Source organism: Triturus cristatus, chromosome 12 (genome assembly GCF_964204655.1).
Source record: "Triturus cristatus chromosome 12, aTriCri1.1, whole genome shotgun sequence".
NCBI lineage: Eukaryota > Metazoa > Chordata > Amphibia > Caudata > Salamandridae > Triturus > Triturus cristatus.
Window position 1 is genome coordinate 817,132,776 of NC_140595.1, and position 21,620 is coordinate 817,154,395.

Below are 21,620 nucleotides of genomic sequence, written 5' to 3' on the forward strand. Positions count from 1 at the left end.
GCTAGTCTCCCCCCCGATTTTGGTCAGTCTGTCTTGTCTGATGATGGTGTACCCTGGAGGGGTGAGAATGTCAAGAATGGGTGTGGAGTGGACATTGAGCTAGGATTCAGTGAGGAAAGCGATGTCAATTTCTTCAGCGAGTAGAGCTTCAGCAATGTCTGTGGCGTGTTGTACTGCTGATCTGCAGTTGAGGAGCATGCAAGAGAGAGGATGGGGCGCCTCGATGATGGGGGGAGTAAGGTGGATAGAGGAGTATTGAGCAGGAGGTCTAGACGAGTGGACATTTTTAGGGATTCTGTTAGTGCCGATAATAACAGGGATGGGGAAAGGGGCTGACTTCTGGGTCAAAGTGAGGTAAGAGTAGTTGATCTCATCAGGTTTCGTTATCAAAAAGGGTTGTCGATCCCGCTTGGGTCGAAGTGCCTGACTCCCTGATGGACTAGAGGGACGAGGGGTGCACTGAGGGGCCAAGGGAGCGGTATTGAGTGGGGTCTGAGGAAATCTACCCGGGAAAAGGGAGCACGGCGGCTTGGTCCTGTTGAGAAGATCTTGTTGTAAGTATAGGAAATCAGCAGCAAGGGAGTTAATCTTCAGCTCCATTCTGTTCAGTTGCTGTGCTATTGAGCTGAAAAAGTTAAAGGTTTTAGGCAGAGTCCGAGAATGACTTGGGTCTTTGGAGGGAGAGTGAACAGGGGTCGGGGATTGGACAGAATCAGTGGGGTGAGGAGAGGGGAGAGGTTGGACGCGGGGAGCTGGATTAGTAATTCTCTCATTCAAGGGGTTCAAAGGAGGAGTAGAGGGTCTACTGTCCAAGTGAGGAGGGAGAGAAATTCTAGGTAAGAAGTCAGATTTCCGGGGAATGTCAATGAGATTAGCGGTGGAGGCAGGTTGTGTATGTGGGTGTGCGACAGCGGAGGGGGAGCATGTAGTGATAATAGGGGGGAACGAGTTTAATGGATTGGTGACGATGTTGGCCATGGGGATGTCACGGGGGTTGTCAGTGAGGTAATCGGTGGAGACCGGATGTTTCTGTGGATGTGGGACATCGGCGGGGGAGTGTGCAGTGGTAGTAGGAGGGAGAGAGACCACTGGATTGAAGATGATGTTGGACATGGGGGAAGTAAGGGTCGGGTGAAAAGGGTCTGTGTTGGAGGAAGAGCTGCACAGGGCTCTAGTTGCTGGTATAGGCCCGTGACAGGGGGGGGGGGGGTGAAAAAAGCATAGGTTTCAGGGACGTCATATTTAGTTGGACATTTCACTCATACAAAACCATAGAAATTCCGCCTTTATAGTTAGTTGAGCTAACTATAACTCGTGCCCCCGCAATGCACTGCTGATGACATCACATATTACATCATTCATGACATGGTCAGTGACATCACTGATGACATCTCAAATGACATCACTGATGACATCACTGATGCACCTCCTCACACCCTAATATAACCTTTGATACACCCCCTGTAAAATACAGACTACCATTTTCAAAACCATCGACACACCAATGCCACTTACAACAAACGCACTCACTAATTCCTAGGTCTACAGACACATGCACTCATTCATCCATACAACCATTCATACATGTAGTCACTGATCAATACAACAGTATCATATGCACTCATACACCTAAACAGACACTCACACACCACCACTCATCCTAGTCAGTCATGCACTTATCCTAGTCAGTCATGCAAAGAATCCATCATAGTTCCATTTACTCACCTACACAGTTATACACACACCACCTCATTTATTTATACAGATACTAACGCATACTTACTCTCTTATATAATCACTAATACAAGTATACACTCATCCATATAGCCACTCCCACAATCACTGAGTCGCACATATAGTCATTTATATACTCCAACTCTTACATACACTGCCTTTTACTTTTGTACTTACTCTGACATCTACAACTGTGACACCCAGTCACTCACCAACACATCCATACACACACTCCCTCACCCATAGAACTGTTTCCACATGCACTCTTAAAGTCAAATACCCAGTCAATCGACCACTCACACATCTATGCACAGAGTCACACACCCCCAACCCAACCACACACACACTCAGGTGCCGATTACGATCCGGTAAAAAAATTCCCCGTACGACTCGTATCCGGTCTTTTTACCGTACGAATCGTACAAGTGCCGTACAAACTGCCAATTACGATTCGCATGGGAAAAAGACCATACGAATCGCATTGGGAATAATTCCCCACACGTCCTCGGGTCGGAAAATGTGTCCGACACGTCCCCGAACGATTTACCGTACAAATGTGAAAAGTGAAGTCCGACCACGGAATCACGATCCATCCCGTGCGTCCGATGTTACAACCGTATGGAAAAAACACCGTCCGCACCGAACACCCATAGCAACCATGGAGACATGTGCCCGCATACGCGCCGAACCCCCCCCAGCCCCCATACGTTCGAGTCGTACCCCCCCGTGTATGTACACCCGTGTACGTGTCGTACCCCCGTGTATGTACACCCGTGTACGTTCGAGTCGTACCCCCACCCGTGTATGTACACCCGTGTACGTGTCGTACCCCCCCGTGTACGTTCGAGTTGTACCCCCACCCGTGTATGTACACCCGTGTACGTGTCATAACCCCCATGTATGTACACCCGTGTACGTTTGAGTCGTACCCCCACTGTGTTTGTACACCCGTGTACATGTCGTACCCCCCGTGTATGTACACCCGTGTACGTTCGAGTCGTACCCCCACCCGTGTATGTACACCCGTGTACGTTCGAGTCGTACCCCCACCCGTGTATGTACACCCGTGTACGTGTCGTACCCCCCGTGTATGTACACCCGCGTATGTATGGAGTGTACCCCCACCCCAACCGTGTATGTACGGACCGTAACCTCACCCGCGTATGTATGGAGCGTACCCCCACCCCAACCGTGTATGTACGACCCGTACCCTCACCCGCGTATGTATGGAGCTTACCCCCACCCCAACCGTGTATGTACGGACCGTACCCTCACCCGCGGACGTATGGAGCGTACCCCCACCCCAACCGTGTATGTACGGACCGTACCCCCACCCCAAACTTGTATGTACGACGCGTACCCCCACCCGCGTATGCATGGAGCGTACCCCCACCCCAACATTCTAAGTACGGAGCGCACCCCAGGCCCCAACATCACCACCTTCACACAACATCGCGCATGTACGAGTCGTACCAAGCCAGACACAAGGACAGCACTGTACAACAAAATGGCCCATATACACACCGTACACACGCTAAAAACGCACGTACACAACCAGGACAAAGCAAAACAACACAAGAATACACCATTCGAATAGCACAAAGCCACAAAACATGTCCAACAACCACAAAAACAACACATACACTGACCTGCAACTGCCAAAATCCAAAACAGAGGCCCAAAACACAACCACTCCTTATAACACACCCACCCAAAGTTCAAACACAGCCACACCCACCAATGGACCAATAAAAAGGGCCCACACACACAAACCATGAGCCTTTGCAACAGACTCACTGCTGCCAGACCCCACAGACAACCTACAGCACCATACTAGAAACTTTACTACACCTTACACTTGCACACCTTCACTCACACACCTTCACAAACACCCCCTCATCACATTCACACACACCCAAACAACCACACCCACACACCCACAACCATCCACACCCCCCCCACCATCCACACCCACACCCCTCACCATGCCCACTAACAAGAATCCAAAGTTCACTAGCCGAGAGTTGGAGGTCCTTGTCGATGAAATCCTCAGAGTTGAGCCACACCTCTTTGGAATATTGGTCAGACAGACCAGCATTTCAGAAAAAACAGCCATGTGGCAGACGATCGTCGATGCTGTGAATGCTGTTGCGGACACCAGAAGGACCAGGCATGAATGCCAAGCCAGGTGGTACGATCTGCGGAAGAGGGTCCGAGCCAAAATGACCGACGAACACAACCAGGCCAACGTCACTGGAGGAGGGCCGCTCCGCAGACGCGTAGAATACCATCCCTGGGAGGAGAGGGTGATGGCCATCCTGCCGGTGGTGGCAGTGGACGGATTAGACGGACTCCGAGACCCGGGTGAGTACACAAACAACTCACCTCACATGGGGGGAACGTCATCCACAACCAAACTCACAAACAGGCACGCAACCACCCCAAGCTATCGCATGACTCAACCACACTCCATGAACACGCACATGCCACTGGCGCCACCATGCCCCATGCACCCAGCTGGTCAATGCCAAGTCACAGGCCACAGAAAACACCAACACAAGACACGGTAAGCCGGATGGCGGGAGTGTGGGCCCCAAAAATCACATAGTGCAACTCAGAAGCAGACAACAATGCCCTCTGCCCATATGGCCTAGGTCACAGCCAGACAAACAGTGTGGCCCCACACAGGAAAGACTTGCCAGCAAATGGCGGACGCCTTGCATTAAGACATGGGGGTGAAGGCACTTTTTGCACATGACAGCAGCTAATGAACAGCCAACACTGTGAAAGAGTGGCAGCACACACCACCACAGCAGCAGCGCACACACAGACACTACACCCAATGGGTGCCTGGAGATCAGAAACAAACTCACATCAACAATCCAAGGGCCATTCAAAGATCTGCTAACAGTGTGTGCCCAGGAAGCTGGGCTGAGGTGACAGAGGGTGACACACAGAGGGAGGGAGAGGGGGACAGAGAGGGAGGGAGACACAGGGAGACGGACAGAGGGAGGAAGCTGACACACAGAGGGAGGGAGAGGGGGACAGAGAGGGAGGAAGACACAGGGAGACGGACAGAGGGAGGAGGCTGACACACAGAGGGAGGGAGAGGGGGACAGAGAGGGAGGGAGACACAGGGAGACAGACAGAGGGAGGAGGCTGACACACAGAGGGAGGGAGAGGGGGACAGAGAGGGAGGGAGACACAGGGAGACGGACAGAGGGAGGAGGCTGACACACAGAGGGAGGGAGAGGGGGACAGAGAGGGAGGGAGACACGGGGAGACGGACAGAGGGAGGAGGCTGACACACAGAGGGAGGGAGAGGGGGACATAGAGGGAGGGAGACACAGGGAGACGGACAGAGAGAGGAGGCTGACACACAGAGGGAGGGAGAGGGGGACAGAGAGGGAGCGAGAAAGGGACACACAGGGAGAGCAAATCAGCCTTGTGGGGTGTGGGAATGTCTGCTCGTCAGCAGGTGGACTGCGTGCATGTAGACAAGGGTGGCCAGTGCCAGAACCCCCCCTCTTCTCCATGGCAAAACACACGGCCATGTCACAACCTGTGCACGAGCACAACGACAGCTACCTGCATCATATAAGTGTGTGGAACAACTCCATGTGCACACGTACAGTGCTACACGGAAAGCGCCAATGCATGGCTCGCCACACCTGCCCACTCCACTGCTGACTGCAGTCACAATTGACGCAGCAAGTAAGACTGTGCCACACATAGGTAAAGTCGCAAAAGCTGTGGCCAAGGGACATACCCATGCACAAGTGCACTGTGAGTGGAATGCAAGACATATCCAAATTCCCAGAGGAAATGTGCCAACTTTGAAAACAATGAAACATGGATGTTGCATGGAACAAAATTAACATTGTCTCACTCACACACAGGTCAACGTCGTGGATCACCCCCCAACACCGGGGGGGAAGACTCACAGGACCCGGCTTGGCGGGATGACGGAGCCACCGGCAGCGACGACTCTCACCACTCTGTGGACGAACCCGACCCCGACCAACCTGGCCCCTCTGGTGTCCAACGGCCTGCAGCACCTGCGTCAGGTACAACTGGGCCAACCACCACCCCCACTCCTGCCACATCCCAGGAGACACCCAGGATCCCTGCCCCACCATCACAATGCAGCCAGGCTGGCCAGGAGGGACACGGTGTCCCGGGCACCCAGGAGGAGGCAGGCGACAATGCCAATGCCACCCCTCAGGGGTCCCGGAGACCCGATGTGCCCACAAGGGCAGGCCAGGTGCAAGTGGGCAGGGGTGGTGGGAGTGGAGGACGGCGGAGGCGCGAGCCTGACCGGTTGGCTGGGGAACCGGTATATTCCCATGTCCGAAACATCCTGGACACACACCGGCAGGACACCACGGGCATGGCCCAGGTTGTGTCCATCCTCGAGGAGATCAAGACCCAGCAGGCCCAGCAACATGTGGAGCAACATGCCTGTCTACTGCAACACCAACGGCGGATGGAGGACAGACAGGCTGAGCTCGTGACGTTGTTCACGGGAATTCACAGTACACTCCGTCGGATGGCCGACAACATGGGCAACCCTCCCTGTGCCATCAGGGGTAGAACATCACCACCCACAGGAAGGGATCAGGAGGAGGAGGAGGAGTCATCCGACGGAGCATCCCAAACATCGTCACGGCCTGCTTCTGAGGGTCCCCGCAGGAGGGCGGGTCGTCCACGGAAAAGACCGTGAGGGTCGGCGCAACAGCACCATCTCCCAGGACACCTGGCCTGGCACCTGGCCCACTGGACCAACAGCAGCACAGCAGCAAAAGACATTCTCTGCCACATGGACTTGCTGGTCACTGTCTGACCAATGTTGACAAAGACTGTGGCATGGACTCTGAGGATTTCTAATGGCAAGGACACCAACTCCCCTAGTGAACTTTGGATTCCACACACCCGGAAAGCCCCTCATGTCAACCCCCCCCCCCCTACCCCAACCAAACTAAAAAGTCACACCATAAAGAGAAGATGCCTACTGATTGCATTATTACCTTACATGTGTCTTGTAAAGTCTAACCATGCCTGAGTTCTCATTTGACTTCAACCATCCACACCCTGGGGCCTGAGTCTGGCACAGGACACACATGGGTCACATTGTATTAGGCAAGACAGACATGGAGCACCATACACACCCGTGATGGGCCCAACCAGCTGAGGGGGTGGCCGCACAACCGTGCCGACAGACATATTGAGTACAGCGACAGCCAGGCGCAGAGGTCAGGGATCATGTGGAGTATCCTGTGGGGCACCCAGGTATGTGTGGACAGGTGGCAGAACCATGTCCTGCAAGCTTGAGTCAGGTGGATGCAGAGAATGGTGGCCTGGCCAACGTTGGATGCATGGGGATGGCACATGTCACAATACCCACACAGTCATGGACATCATGCACAATACACTGTCTAATCCCACACAAACAGCTTGCATCTTGCTACTCTACACATAGACACATAGCCACTATCACGGAAAACCATGCCAGACATGCCGGATGCACCGTGGCAACACACCAGCATTGACTGAGAACAGGCACCTTGGAGGCATAGGGACACCTTTATTAGTCATGTATTAGGGATTGCAGAGGCAACTCGGAGTACAAATAAACGGGTCATGTGGAGTAACATGTGGGTCCAACACTGGCACCCCCCTTCTGCAGCACAAATGCGTGGTAGCCATGGAACTGGCACACAAGTGTCGGCTAACAGCTAAACACCCCCTGCTGCTCACGGAGAGACTGCCATACACCATTGATCGGCTGATGTGGAAGTCCCACACCATGTCAAGCCAATGCAAACCGTATGTGTCCGAGGGCAGTGTAACACACATTGATGCCATCATCACATTCCACAATCCCATCACTGATGACTGTCAACAAGTCTGACCATCTATTCAGGTGTACCCAGCTGCATGTCATGTGTACCATGGTGATGCGACATGTCTGACAGGGGCAGTGTGCATACATCGTAAACACCTGCCACACCCAATACACCCCTGATGCATCCCTTACCCTAAGGAGACTTCCAAACTTGTCCGTGCGTGTTACGCTGAGTCAGCACACGATGACGTGTCCATGAGGAATAGCAGTGCCACAACAATGCAACCAGCAGACGGCATGCGCAAGTACTTGGGGAAGAGAGACACACAAGAAGTCAGCCACAAAAAGCACAGCCACTTGCATGTGCATGTACTCGACACATGTAAGGATGACAACATGCCAGGTCACAATTATGACTGGGGAAATACACATCACTGCCACCATCACTCCAGTGACACATCCACACACACCTCTGACTCACGTGGCATACATGCAGATGGACACACACATCGCAACACATGCCACACGGGGACCAATGCGTGCACACACAGACACTGGTACTCACCACTAAGCAAAGAAGTCGCGTATGAGCCGAGTCCGGATGTCCTCTTGCGGAACCACATCTTCCACATCACTAGCCCCATTGCCAAGACCTTCGTCCTCCACGGGTGGATGGTCCTGATCATCTTGATCCAGGATGAGTGGCACAGCTTTCTCAACTGCCATGTTGTGTAGCATGCAGCAGACCATGAAGATTTTGCAGACCTTCGCCGGGGCATATGGGAGGGCGCCGCCGGTCTTGTGGAGGCATCGGAATCGGCTCTTCAGAAGGCCAAATGTCCTCTCTATCACTCGCCTTGTCCGGCCATGGGTGGTGTTGTAGCGGAGCTGGGCCGGCGTGATGGGGTTGCGGAGAGGTGTGATCAGCCATGGCATGTAGGGATAGCCAGCGTCCCCTACGTGGAAAGCACATGGACATAAGTAGGACAGGAGAAGCGGTCGTGCTGGAAGTCTACGCAAAATACAGGACAGACAGAGTGTACCCACCAACAACACATGCTCGTTCGTTGCGCAGCTGCGTCATCATTTCAGGCACCCTGCTACGCCTCATGATGTAGGCATCGTGTGCTGATCCTGGAAAACGAGCACAGACATGTGAAATCACCATGTTGGACAGACACACCACAAGGGCATTGATGGAGTGGTAGTGCTTGCGATTCCTGTACGCTACCTCCTGTGCCTGTGGTGGTACCAAAGCCACATGTGTCCCATCTATGGACCCAATCACATGGGGCATCCCTCCCAGGGCATAGAATCCACGCTTGACACCAGTCAACATTTCAGGGGTTGGGAAATGGATGAACTCATCCAGGTGAAGCAACATGGCCTCTAAGAAATCATGCAGCACACGGCAGAACATGCTCTGGGACATGCCACCGACATGAGCTATGGTATTTTGAAAGGTACCCGTGGCAAGAACATGTAGGGCTGCCATTACCTTCAGCTTGGGTGTCAGTGCCGTAGGATACCTGTGCAGCGGTTGCAGGTGTGGTGCCAGCCTCGCCGTCAGCTCCAGAATCAACGGTTGGGGGAAGCCGTAGCACCGGATACAGTCATTCTCCCGCATGTCAGCCAAGTCCGGAATTGCTCGGGGAAGAGGCGGCGCTCTGCAGTAATATGCAAGTGACAAGGAAGAGTGAGTGCACTACAACAACAATTTTTTGGTGCTGAGCACATGTTAATCTGTCAATACACATATGCGACATACGGAGTCAGGTATGTGCCACATGCCCTAGACACGTATGGCTGGCAGGTGACACTCCTACCAAGACCCAGCTACACATGGAGATTGTGAACCTCCACATGCCATGGCATGGGATTAGCTGTGTCCCAGTGTAAGTGAACAGCCAGACGCAACACAGGAGTGACATACATCCACACATCAGCAGAAGTAGGATGTCGATTGCAGAGACTGGTAGCGGAACACTAGAGCCACAGGTCACCTGACATTACACTAGGACAGCCCACACACCTTGCCATGAAGGTGTACATGTGATGACTCACCACACATTCACGGAGAGGATGCAGACATGTCCTTGTTACGCTACTCTGTGTCCCATGCATACTTACGCACCTCACATCCGATACCACATGTGGCCTGGTGTGCGGAACAGTGTGCCATGTCCATCTACACACAGACACATGTTGGTTGCTGCAACAGCTGATGCTTTTGAGGGAGCTCCAACATCAACCTAATGGGAACCCTCCACACATACATGACATAGTCACATCGTGCACCGTGGGTAGTGACATGTCTGGTGTAGTAACCCCTGTACCGGGCATCAGGGGACACTTGCGTGTGTTGTTGACTGTGCCATGCCAGTGACGCTCATCCCAAGTGTGCAGTACGACATGCACACATGTCAAAGGAGTTAAGGGCATGCCTGGCACACATTGCACCGTCACACATAACATCTGTACACATCTCATCATACATCTGGTGCCTTCTCCACTCAGGAGTAATGTGCCACATCACAGCCTTTCACACCTGTGCCCCACACATGTAGTAATGCCCAGACAATGCCTTGATGTCCATCCATGGACAAGTATGTCAGCCCTATTCCTTCCTGTGTGCTGCCCGTCACCACTGTGATGTGTGAAAGGCACCGTACTTTCGCTAAGAGGGCCTGTGTACGTTCCCTATCACTATGGGAGTGCTGCCGTATGTGTACCCATAGTGATAGTGAGCGTACGCACGCGTGTACGGTCCGTCTCACTATGGGTGTTCTCGCGTATGCGTACTCATAGTGATAGTGAGCGTACAGGCGTGTGTACGGTCCGTACCACTATGAGTACGCATACGCGAGAACACCCATAGTGATAGTGAGCGTACAGGCGTGTGTACGGTCCGTCTCACTATGGGTGTTCTCGCGTATGCGTACTCATAGTGGTACGGACCGTACACACGCCTGTACGCTCACTATCACTATGAGTACGCATACGCAAGAACACTTACAGTGAGACGGACCGTACACACGCCTGTACGAGCCGTTGATATGCATTTGGGGTGCCCTAGGGCCCCGGGACGCACCGTACCTGTGTGTGAAGCTCCAAATCACATAGGGGACACATGAGGGACAAGTATAAAGGCCTACATGCATGCTGGTTGTCATGGAGACCAAGTTTAAAGTTTGAATTTTTTAAGCAGGTGCACAGCAGTAGTCAGTTTGAATGAATCTACTTTGTTGCAATGTGCTTCTGGAGTTGACATCATGCTGAAGAAAAAAACACAATAAGAACCCACTGACTGTGCTAGGTTTGAAGGGATTGGAGGAAACATAGGATGCAAATGTGAGTGACCAATCACTCTGTACTCCTGTGCATGAAACAGGCCAGCAAGGCAGATATAAGGCAGCCAGGTCCCATGAGGGAGCACTTGCCTGCACATCTTTGTATTCAACGACCCAGCTGCTGCTACTGATTCCCTGGAACCATGTCAAGGTCTGTGGAGAGGTCACAGCCCTTCACCCTGGAGGAGAACCTGGCATTGCTGGATGTGATCCTCCCACAGTACCCCCTGCTGTATGGGCGACCAGGTTATCAGGTGAGTGCAGAGTCCACTAGCACAGACTGTGTCCCTTTTTTGTGACTGTGACTTCTGCCATTGTGTCCAGGTGCTATGTACTGTAGGGGGGGTCCCAGGGGGGGAATGCCTGATGTCTACCAGCCAGAGCATGCTGTGGTGCATGTCTGCCATCCTCACTAGCATTGTGTTTACTGTGACAATCACTGCATGGTGCATGCCACATTCTGCCTGTCTTGCCCTCCTGGGAATGTAGCCTCTACAGTCCTCATGTGATTATGTGGTCAGCCCAGTGTGACAGGTGACTGTACCCACAGATGTGTGTTAGTTCTGTGTACCTGTGCTGAGAGTGTCCACATGATGTGTTCGTACCCTGGACATCGGTGTGTGTGTAAGTCTCCTGTCATGTGGGTGGGTGCATATGTGGAGTGTAGCACCCCAGCTGCATGAGGGATGGATATACCCTGCCCATGTGATGTGAGCAGGGAGCAGTGCTGTGTGTCTGACGTGCAGAGCCAGCCCCACACCTGTGAGCCCCCCCCCGTCTAGTGGCACATGTGCAGAGTGAGGTTTGTCGCTGCATTTGGCAATGGCAGGTGAATGTCCTGTGCCTGTGTGTGTCTGTGTACTCTGCTGCGGTAGCGTCAGTGGCCTGTGGCATGTGACTGCTTAGAGGTGCTGCACATTATCCTGGTGTAGCTTGTGATGCACAGTGTGAGCCTGGATCATTGATTGTGGAGTTGCCCTCATTCCACCTGTGTACTTTCAATGGCACATACTGCTTTTGCCCTTCCCCAGAGGATCATGTCCCTATGACAAAGGTGCAATGCGTTGGATGCATACTATGCCTTGTTGTAAACAGCAAATTTGTTCTAATTAGGCCTGGGCAAAAATTTCGTTCCGTTCGCGGAAATTGCGATAATTTGACATTTTTGCGTTCCGCGGAGAGCGCGAAAATGTCAAAAATTCCGGTTTCCGCAGCTTGGCGATAATTTGTTTCTTGCTCGCGCTGTAAAATGATACATTCTCGCGCGCGCGCGATCGCCTTACCTGAATCCCTGCGTTCGCCGACAAGTTTTCTTGATCCGGTCGCGTTCTCCATGAGATGTTGTATTGTTTTTAGCCATTTGCGCTGTCTCGCGACAGTTCGCGCCCGCAGTGACGTCATGCGTCGCGCGATCACGTCTTTCTTCTCGCGATCATGCACCGCGAGAACAACTCAAAACAAGATGGCCGCGCCCGCAAGCAACCACATGGGTAAGTTGGCGACCCGCAACCATGCAGAAAATCTCGCGAACATGCCGGAAAAAAACTTCCGCATCTTCGCGATATTTCGGCTTGTTTGCGATAATTTTAAACATTCTCGCGATAATTTGCGAAGGTTAATTCCGCAAATTCCGCCCACCCCTAGTTCTAATATGTCTCTCTGTGACATGTGCCTGGTGTATTGATGTAGTGTCACTTGTTCATCCTCACAGGTAGGCGCCTCTGCCAAGAAGCAGATATGGCTGACTGCCGTCAGTGCCGTGAGGAGTGCGGATGGGCGCAAGCGGCGCCTGGCCCAGGTGAGGAAACGCTGGCAGGATATCCGGTGCTGGACGCGGAGGATCGCACGGGTCCTGCTGGGGGACTCACCTGAGACCCATAAGAACCGCAGGCGCCGCCGTCTGACCCACATCCACAAGCGTGTGCTGGCGGTGGTATTTCCAGACTTGGAGAGGCGCTTACAGGAGAAGCAGTAGCAGGAAGGGGGTAGGTACATGTGTGTTTGTTGTGTGTCACCAGCATTTGTAAGTGCACAGTTGCATGGATACACTGCCAGGGTTTAAAGGTGCTGTGCAGATCCAGTTACCCACAGTATAGCTGTGCTCTCCTGCCTCCCTTCCCCTCCTTGCAATGTGTTCCCTGGTCTGTGTGTAGTCACTCCTTCACAAGGTAATGTAGGCTGGCGCTTTCTCCACGTGAACTATGCCTGTAGCATCATGTGTGGGGATGGTGTGTAACAGGTTTGGGGACCTTGCCTGTGCCCTGTCCAGTTCAGTACATGTGGGTTCAATGTCAGTTGGCACTGATGCTGAGTCCAGACATGGGAGTTAGTCTCTCAAGTGTCATGCCTTACAGCGCGCATGTCCTATGTTGTGGCCTGTGACATGATGTGCATGAGTGTGCGATACGCATAGTGCAGGGATGGTGGCGTGTGTTGCAGTCATTCCCATTCAGGACCATGGAGTTGTGTTGCCACTACTGTCCCCTGGGGCATATTTTCATAGGTGTCATGTGTGTCATCACAAAACGTGGACACTCTCAGTGTCTACAGCATAGGTTGTGCTCTGTGCCATTGTCCCCTGGCACCATGTATATTGACGTGAAATGTAGTACAAGTGTCCACTGTACAGCCTGACCTGATTTTCCTTGTTCATAGTCACAGTGGCCAGTGCCTGTGTGTCTTGTTACAATCATCTGATGATGGCCATTTGTACATGATTATTTGGACAGGCGCACCTTGGGTATTTGGCGTCCAATCTTGCATTTATGCAGCCCCTGTGTATTTCACCCAGACTAAGAGATGTAAGTGCCACCTGTGTCTCAACAAATTGTCTCATGTAGGGGGTGGTTTGTGCGGGCCAAGCCTACATGTCAAAACCAGAATTCTCCTTGCTAGGTCTGGCCAGTGTGTGATGTTTGTCTGGACATACACTCAAGGTGCAGTGAGCCAGTCATGGTGGGCATGTTTTCAGTATTACCTATGCAGCATGTGCCTCAAGTTCATGGATATGGTCCCTCCTCATCCCTATTTTCGGCAACGCTGTGTGGTGCAGATGCAGTGCTGGATTGTCCCCAGGGCCTGGCTCCTATGTCAAACTCCATTTCATGTCATTTGCTATTGTGTCATGCTCTCCATGGATTTTCATTGGCATGGTGGGTGAACCAACTGTGTGTTGCATGCCCTACATCTGTACCTTGTTTTGTAGATGTTACTGACCTTTCTTTGCAGGCTATGCACTGTAACCTATGTAGATTGGACTCATGTGACATATGTATACAGGTGTGTGATTAATTGCTGTCTCTTCACCTTGCCCACAGCATCGCCGGGGGACACGGAGGGAGACATGAGCACAGACGGAGCGGAGGGACCGAGCACCAGTGCCAGCGTTGACATCGTGGCTGGCACATTGAGTGGTACTGAGGCGGAGGAGAGTGAGGCCAAGGACCTGTCCACTGGCACGACAGAATATGAAGCTGACGGGTCCGAGGATGATCTCTCCGAGTGGGCGGAGGCTGCACTAGCAGCTGACAGCGGCACAACATCGCACCCCGCCCCCTCCATTGCCATCAGCCGCCTCCCACTTGCTCGTGTCCCTTCCCAGCGTGCCGGGTCACCACATGTCTCCTTCCTGCCAGGCACCGCACCCTCTGCCCCTGTCTCCACTGCTGCCGCCAATGCCGAGTCTGTGGACATCCAGCGGCAGTTGCAGGTTGGTCAGGCTGCGATCCTTAATGTCCTCCATGGCCACAGCCAAGTGCTGCACAACATGGAGGCATACTTGGAGGGCATTTTTTCATCGCAGGCTGACCAACGCCAGTTGCTGAGGTCCATAGACTCAACACTGACTGCAGCAGTGGGTCTCCTGCAGCGCTACGTCCCACCCCCTACCCCTGCCCCATCCACACTTCCCACTCCCATGCCTGTCCCACGTACACCCAGACGTCAGCATGCACCCACCACAACAGACACAGGCACCACACCAGCAGGGAAGGTCATACGCACACCTCCTGGCACGCACACACAGGGTGAAGTAGGCACACCCACTGGGTCGGGGGGCAAACGTAAGTCATGCAGCCAGAGTGGGAGTCCGCATTCCACCCAATCCACTCCCTCCAAATCCCCTCCCCTCAGCTCTCCTGGCCACATATCCGGCAAGGACTCCTTCATGGCTGCTCTGTCCCTGAGCCCCACTGTGACACCACCCCGCAAGCGGTCAAGGGAGTCCCCGGTCAAGGTGGTTGAGTCCCCCCCTGTCCACACCCTCCCCCAGTGGCGCTGCGACCCATCCCTCCGCCCCCCCCCCTCCTTGGGGCCTTTGGTTCCTTCGGGTGCAGGGGAGACGCTGGAGGACCTTGCTAAGGTGTGCAGCGACATCCTGGCCTCCGCCTTTGGCCCTGCCCCACCCCCTGTGGTGGAGTCCTCCATCCCTGCAACCACGACGCCTACCCTTCGCCCTCATGTCCCTGCGGTGCCTGGTCCTTCCCCCCCACATGATGCCCTCCCCGCTGTGGAAGACGAAGGAGTCTGACTGTGCAGGCAAGCTAGGGGACACGCGTCCCACTCTGTCCCCCATCCAGCTGTGACTCTAGGACTGCCCTATGGGCTTTGTAAATATTGAACTTGATCCACACACACATTATTTGGAAATGCTGAATAAAGCCTTTTTTTCCCTTAGAACACTACTGCTTTTGTGGTGTTGCTGTTGGTGGGGCTGCTACATGATTTTGGGTGGTGATCATGTGTTGGGTGTGTGGGAAATGTAGTAGTGTGCTGGTCATAGGGGGGACCCTGGTATCTGTGTGCCATCACAAGGTGTTAGCTAGGTTTCTCTGTTCATGTAAGCAGTTACTGCATGGTGAAATTGTCCCAAGGTGTATTCCTTCCTCTGTGTACCCTGACATCTTCCCTGCAGGGTGTTCCCAATATTTAGCGCTGAGCTGTGTGTACATTAGCTGGGTGTGTGACGGACCCCTTCTACTTTGGCCATGCATGCAGAGCGATGTCTCTACCTGTATCTTCCGTGGCATCCTTGGTGATCACTGTACTTGTGTATGTAGTCTGTTGACATGACTTCATGTGGACATGTTCCCTTTTAGGCTGTATGCATGTGTGTACTCCCAGCCTCGCACACATGTGTTACATGTACTGCAGGGTCTTTGTGCACCTGACTGACAATTGTGGCAATTGGATCTGTGGGTACTCCACCCTTATATTTTTCCATGGGCAATGCTGGGGGCCTCTGCACCCACCCCTCCTGTGTCTGGGCACTGCTGGGAGGACTCTACACCCACCCCTCCTGCGTCTGGGCACTGCTGGGAGGACTCTACACCCACCCCTCCTGTCTCTGGGCACTGCTGGGAGGACTCTACACCCACCCCAACTGTCTCTGGGCACTGCTGGGAGGACTCTGCATCCACCCCTCCTGTCTCTGGGCACTGCTGGGAGGACTCTGCACCCACCCCTCCTGTTTCACGATATGTACGCTTAGAACATACACGGGTGTGGGTTCGCTCCATGCATACGAGGTGGGGGTACGTGTCGTACATACACGGTTGGGGTGGGGGTACGCTCCATACGTCCGCGGGTGAGGCTACGGGTCGTACTTACACTGTTGGGGTGGGGGTACGCTCCATACATCCGCGGGTGAGGGTACGGGTCGTACTTACACTGTTGGGGTGGGGGTACGCTCCATACGTCTGCGGGTGAGGGTACGGGTCGTACTTACACTGTTGGGGTGGGGGGTACGCTCCATACGTCCGCGGGTGAGGGTACGGGTCGTACATACACTGTTGGGGTGGGGGGTACGCTCCATACGTACGCGGGTGAGGGTACGGGTCGTACTTACACTGTTGGGGTGGGGGTACGCTCCATGCATACGCGGGTGGGGGTACATGTCGTACATACACGGTTGGGGTGGGGGTACGCTCCATACGTACGCGGGTGAGGGTACGGGTCGTACTTACACTGTTGGGGTGGGGGTACGCTCCATACGTCCGCGGGTGAGGGTACGGGTCGTACTTACACTGTTGGGGTGGGGGTACGCTCCATACATCCGCGGGTGAGCGTACGGGTCGTACTTACACTGTTGGGGTGGGGGTACGCTCCATACGTCCGCGGGTGAGGGTACGGGTCGTACTTACACTGTTGGGGTGGGGGTACGCTCCATACGTCCGCGGGTGAGGGTACGGGTCATACTTACACTGTTGGGGTGGGGGTACGCTCCATACATCCGCGGGTGAGGGTACGGGTCGTACTTACACTGTTGCAGTTGGGGGTACGCTCCATGCATACGGGGGTGGGGGTACGGTCCGTGCATATGCGTCCCCACGCTATGTGATGCTTGTGCGGGCCGTACCCAGGCCTTTGCCACGTGGGTACAGCCGTCCCGCCATTGTTGGGATGACGTAGGTGTGGGCGGGGTACGGCTCGTACCCACGCTCTTAAGGCGTGGGTACGGGACGTACCTGTATTGTTGTGTTGCCGGTTCGCGTCGTCAAGCACTTCCGTTGTGGCGGACGCTGGCTTTGCTGGACACGCCCCCACCCCCTCGTAGTGACCAGGGCCTGGGGGTCAGGTATGTCCAGGGCATGTGTGCTGTGTGACTTTGGTGGGGGTTTTGTGGCCTGCCCCTGCTCCTGCCCCCCCCCTTTCCCCCCTCCCTTTGTTGTTCTGACCTTCTGCGGCGTCTGCGTCCGAACCTGTAGAGGAGGTCGACTGCTATGAGGGCCGGGATGACACGTAGGTTCGGGTCCATGTCTGTCCGTCGCGTACAGGTACTCCTTGTTCGCATCGTCCTGATTTCCCGGCAGTTTTTGGCAGCCGGAAAATATTCACCGTGCGGGATGACGTCGGTGCGAATCGTGATTCCTGGTTCGTGAATGGCAGGCTGCGTGCGTCCCGACGTCACGTCGGCGCTTTCCCAGATCACATTTGTATGTTTTTTTTCGTCGGTCGGGGTTTTGTACGATTTGTACGGAAATGGTGTTTCCGTGCGAATCGTAATTCCATGTTTGTATATTTTGACGACCGGGTACGCGTCGGACGGAGAATATGCTCCGTCCGACGGTTCGTACCCGGTTTTTACCGGATCGTGATCGGCACCTCAGTCTCCCATACAATTACTCAGGCAACTAATCAATAACCCATATAGACACACGTGGAGCTAATGACCAACTGATGCAGCAGGTTATACAACAACAGACAGACTGATACAGACATTCACTCAGTTTATTCAGTAAGACACATTTAATCACTCATTGAAACAGTAATAATAATAATAATACAGAATTTTATAAAGCGCGAAACAGCTACCTCACAGGGAGGTGTCCCGGCGCTGCAGAACAAGATATAAATGTTGACCAAGAGAGCTAGAGGTGTAAGCGCCTAGCGTGGTTGAGCGAAAAGCCAGGTTTTCAGCATGCGCTTAAAGCAGGCTTCAGAAGGGGCCTGTTGAAGAGCAGGGGGCAGGCTGTTCCAGAGTGACGCCACATTTGCCGAAAAAGTCCGTCCTCCCAGCCGTGCTCTTTTTGCTCTAGGAACTGCAATCAGAACCCGGTTGTTGGAACGGAGAGAGCGGATTTGTGTGTATCTAGGCAATCGGGCTTTCAGATAGTTTGGACAAGTGCCATATAGAGATCTGAAAGCCAATGTCAGTGCCTTAAATTTTATTCTATTTGCTACTGGTAGCCAGTGAAGTGAGAGAAGATGTGGAGAGACCGAATGCTTGAAAGGAATCCGCATTAATAGTCTCGCAGCCGCATTTTGGACCAGTTGCAATCGATGTATGAGGTATTTTGGTAGGCCTAGATAAAGGCTGTTAGCGTAATCCAGCCTGGATGTTACCATGGCATGGATCACTGTTTTTCGGCAAGTTACTGGCAAGAGTCGCAGAATCTTACGTAGATTTCTTAGCTTGCACAGACAGCAACCGACTTTTTGCTGGACGTGTGATACAAAAGACAGACTGTCATCCCACCGCACTCCCAGGTTTTTTGCCGAGTGGCTGGGCGAGGGAGGTTGTCCCATCTCTACCGGCCACCAAAGATCAGATGGGGGAGGGGGGCCTTTACCGAAAAAGATCACTTCCGTCTTGTTAGCGTTGAGTTTTACACCTACTAAAACCTCCATCCAGACACTTATACATCCACTCATTCTTTAATACAGCTTGGTATTTATATAATACATATTTACATTTTAAAGAAAAACACATTCACTGGATGATGTCATCAGTGATGTCATCAGTGATGTCATTTGAGATGTCATCAGTGATGTTATCAGTGATGTCACTGACCATGTCATGAATGATGTAATATGTGACGTCATCAGCAGTGCATTGCGGGGGCGCAAGTTATAGTTAGCTCAACTAACTATAACAGCGGAATTTCTATGGTTTTGTATGAGTGAAATGTCCAACTTACTATAACGTCCCTGAAACCTATGGTTTTTTCAGTGAATTTCAAAGGTTTTTCAAATGCTAATTTGTAACTCTAAAGTCCCTGAAACCTATGTTTTTTTCAGTGAATATATATATATATATACAAAAAAAAACAAGGGATAAATGGCCGGCATGAGTCGGGAAGAGGTGCAGACGCCGTGCTCCCCCGGTATTCCCATCGGGGAATGGATTTCTGGATTGTCACCACATGGATTGAATATCACATGCGGTGGGGAAAACATGGTGCGCAAACGGCATGAATGCCGTAGAAGTTCCCGACCGTACTATTCTCCCATTGGTTTACAACCCACCAATGGCAGTAGTGATTCCACCTTTAATAGCCAACCAGACTCCGTGTTTCATTTTTCTGCAATTCCAGCATTTGAAGATGTGACTATGCCGAGACATGACTATTTCCAGCACTTGAGAAAGGCAATGATGCTGAAACATGTTGTGGAGGGAATAGCTGTGGCAGAATAAAGATTTTTTTAACAAAAGTGACCCCGTGAGTGCTCCCGATTTTTCTTGAAGGTTGCTGACTAGCAAGCGAGTTTCTGCCCTCGCTGTGGGAGAGAGCACCCGCCCTGAGTTCGAAGCTAGCGGCAGGAAAACGTGAATAATGTAATTTGAAAGCTTGTGAACCGCCGCTAAAGGACTTTCCCAGTCTCCCATGGAGGGTGCGAGTTATTGAACTTGTGGTGCCGCTGTTATTTAATGGACACCTGCTGGGACGTCATGGTTTTACATCTAGGGGCTGTGGCGAGGGGTTCAGCTTACGGAGGACTGGTTACCCCTAAAACAAGGGATAAATGGCCGGCATGAGTCGGGAAGAGGTGCAGACGCCGTGCTCCCCCGGTATTCCCATCGGGGAATGGATTTCTGGATTGTCACCACATGGATTGAATATCACATGTGGTGGGGAAAACATGGTGCGCAAACGGCATGAATGCCGTAGATGTTCCCGACCGTACTATTCTCCCATTGGTTTACAACCCACCAATGGCAGTAGTGATTCCACCTTTAATAGCCAACCAGACTCCGTGTTTCATTTTTCTGCAATTCCAGCATTTGAAGATATGACTATGCCGAGACATGACTATTTCCAGCACTTGAGAAAGGCAATGATGCTGAAACATGTTGTGGAGGGAATAGCTGTGGCAGAATAAAGATTTTTTTAACAAAAGTGACCCCGTGAGTGCTCCCGATTTTTCTTGGAGGTTGCTGACTAGCAAGCGAGTTTCTGCCCTCACTGTGGGAGAGAGCACCCGCCCTGAGTTCGAAGCTAGCGGCAGGAAAACGTGAATAATATATATATATATATATATATATATATATATATATGTGTGTGTGTGTGTGTGTGTGTGTGTGTATATATATATATTCACTGAAAAAAACATAGGTTTCAGGGGCGTTATAGTTAGCTGGACATTTCCCTCGTACAAAACCCTAGAAATTCCCCTGTTATAGTTAGTTCAGCTAACTATAACTCGCGCCCCCGCAATGCACTGCTGATGACGTCACATATTACATCACTCATGACATGGTCAGTGACATCACTGATGACATCACTGATGACATCTCAAATGACATCACTGATGACATCACTGATGACGTCATCCATTGAGTATGTGTTTCTGAACAGTTTTAATATGTTTAATATATATAGGGAAAGGCCGGTGGAAGAATGAGTGGGTGTACAAGTGTGTGAATGGATGATTTTCTAGGTGCGTAACTGACTCTATAAGTGAGTCATTAAATGAATCTTACTGCAGACCAGTGAATAAACTGTGTGAATGTCTGTATCTGTCTATCTGTTGGTGTATAAACGGCAGCATGGTTTTGTGAATAGCAATATGAGTGTCTCTATGGGTTATTGATTGGTTGTCTGAGTATCTGTATGGGTGCCTGAGTGTATGTGTGGGTGGGGTGTGTGTGATTCTGTGCATAGATGTGTGAGTGGGTGATTCTATGGGTGCATGGTTTTAGGGGTGCAACTGTGATGGACTGTATGGTTGGGTGAGTGTATGTAAGGGTGTGTTAGTGATTGAATGTATATCTCAGTTGTACATGTGACAGTAACTACATATGTGAAACACAGTGTATATGTGTATAAGAGTAAATAACTATCTATATGTGAGAGTGTGTGATTGCAGGACTGGCTGTATGGATGAGTGTGTGCTTGTACTAGTAATTGAATAAGAGTGTCAACATTTTTTAGTATTTTTATGAGTAAGTGAACTTGAGTGTGTTTAACTGT

At 52.2% G+C, this 21,620-nt stretch overlaps 1 protein-coding gene across 1 annotated transcript in view; it reads left to right on the plus strand.

Annotated features, from left to right (window-relative positions):
• The window catches only part of LOC146782970 (uncharacterized), a 145,642-nt gene that overhangs the window by 31,942 nt on the left and 92,080 nt on the right, over nucleotides 1-21,620 (plus strand). The gene's annotated exons all lie outside the window — the stretch shown is intronic.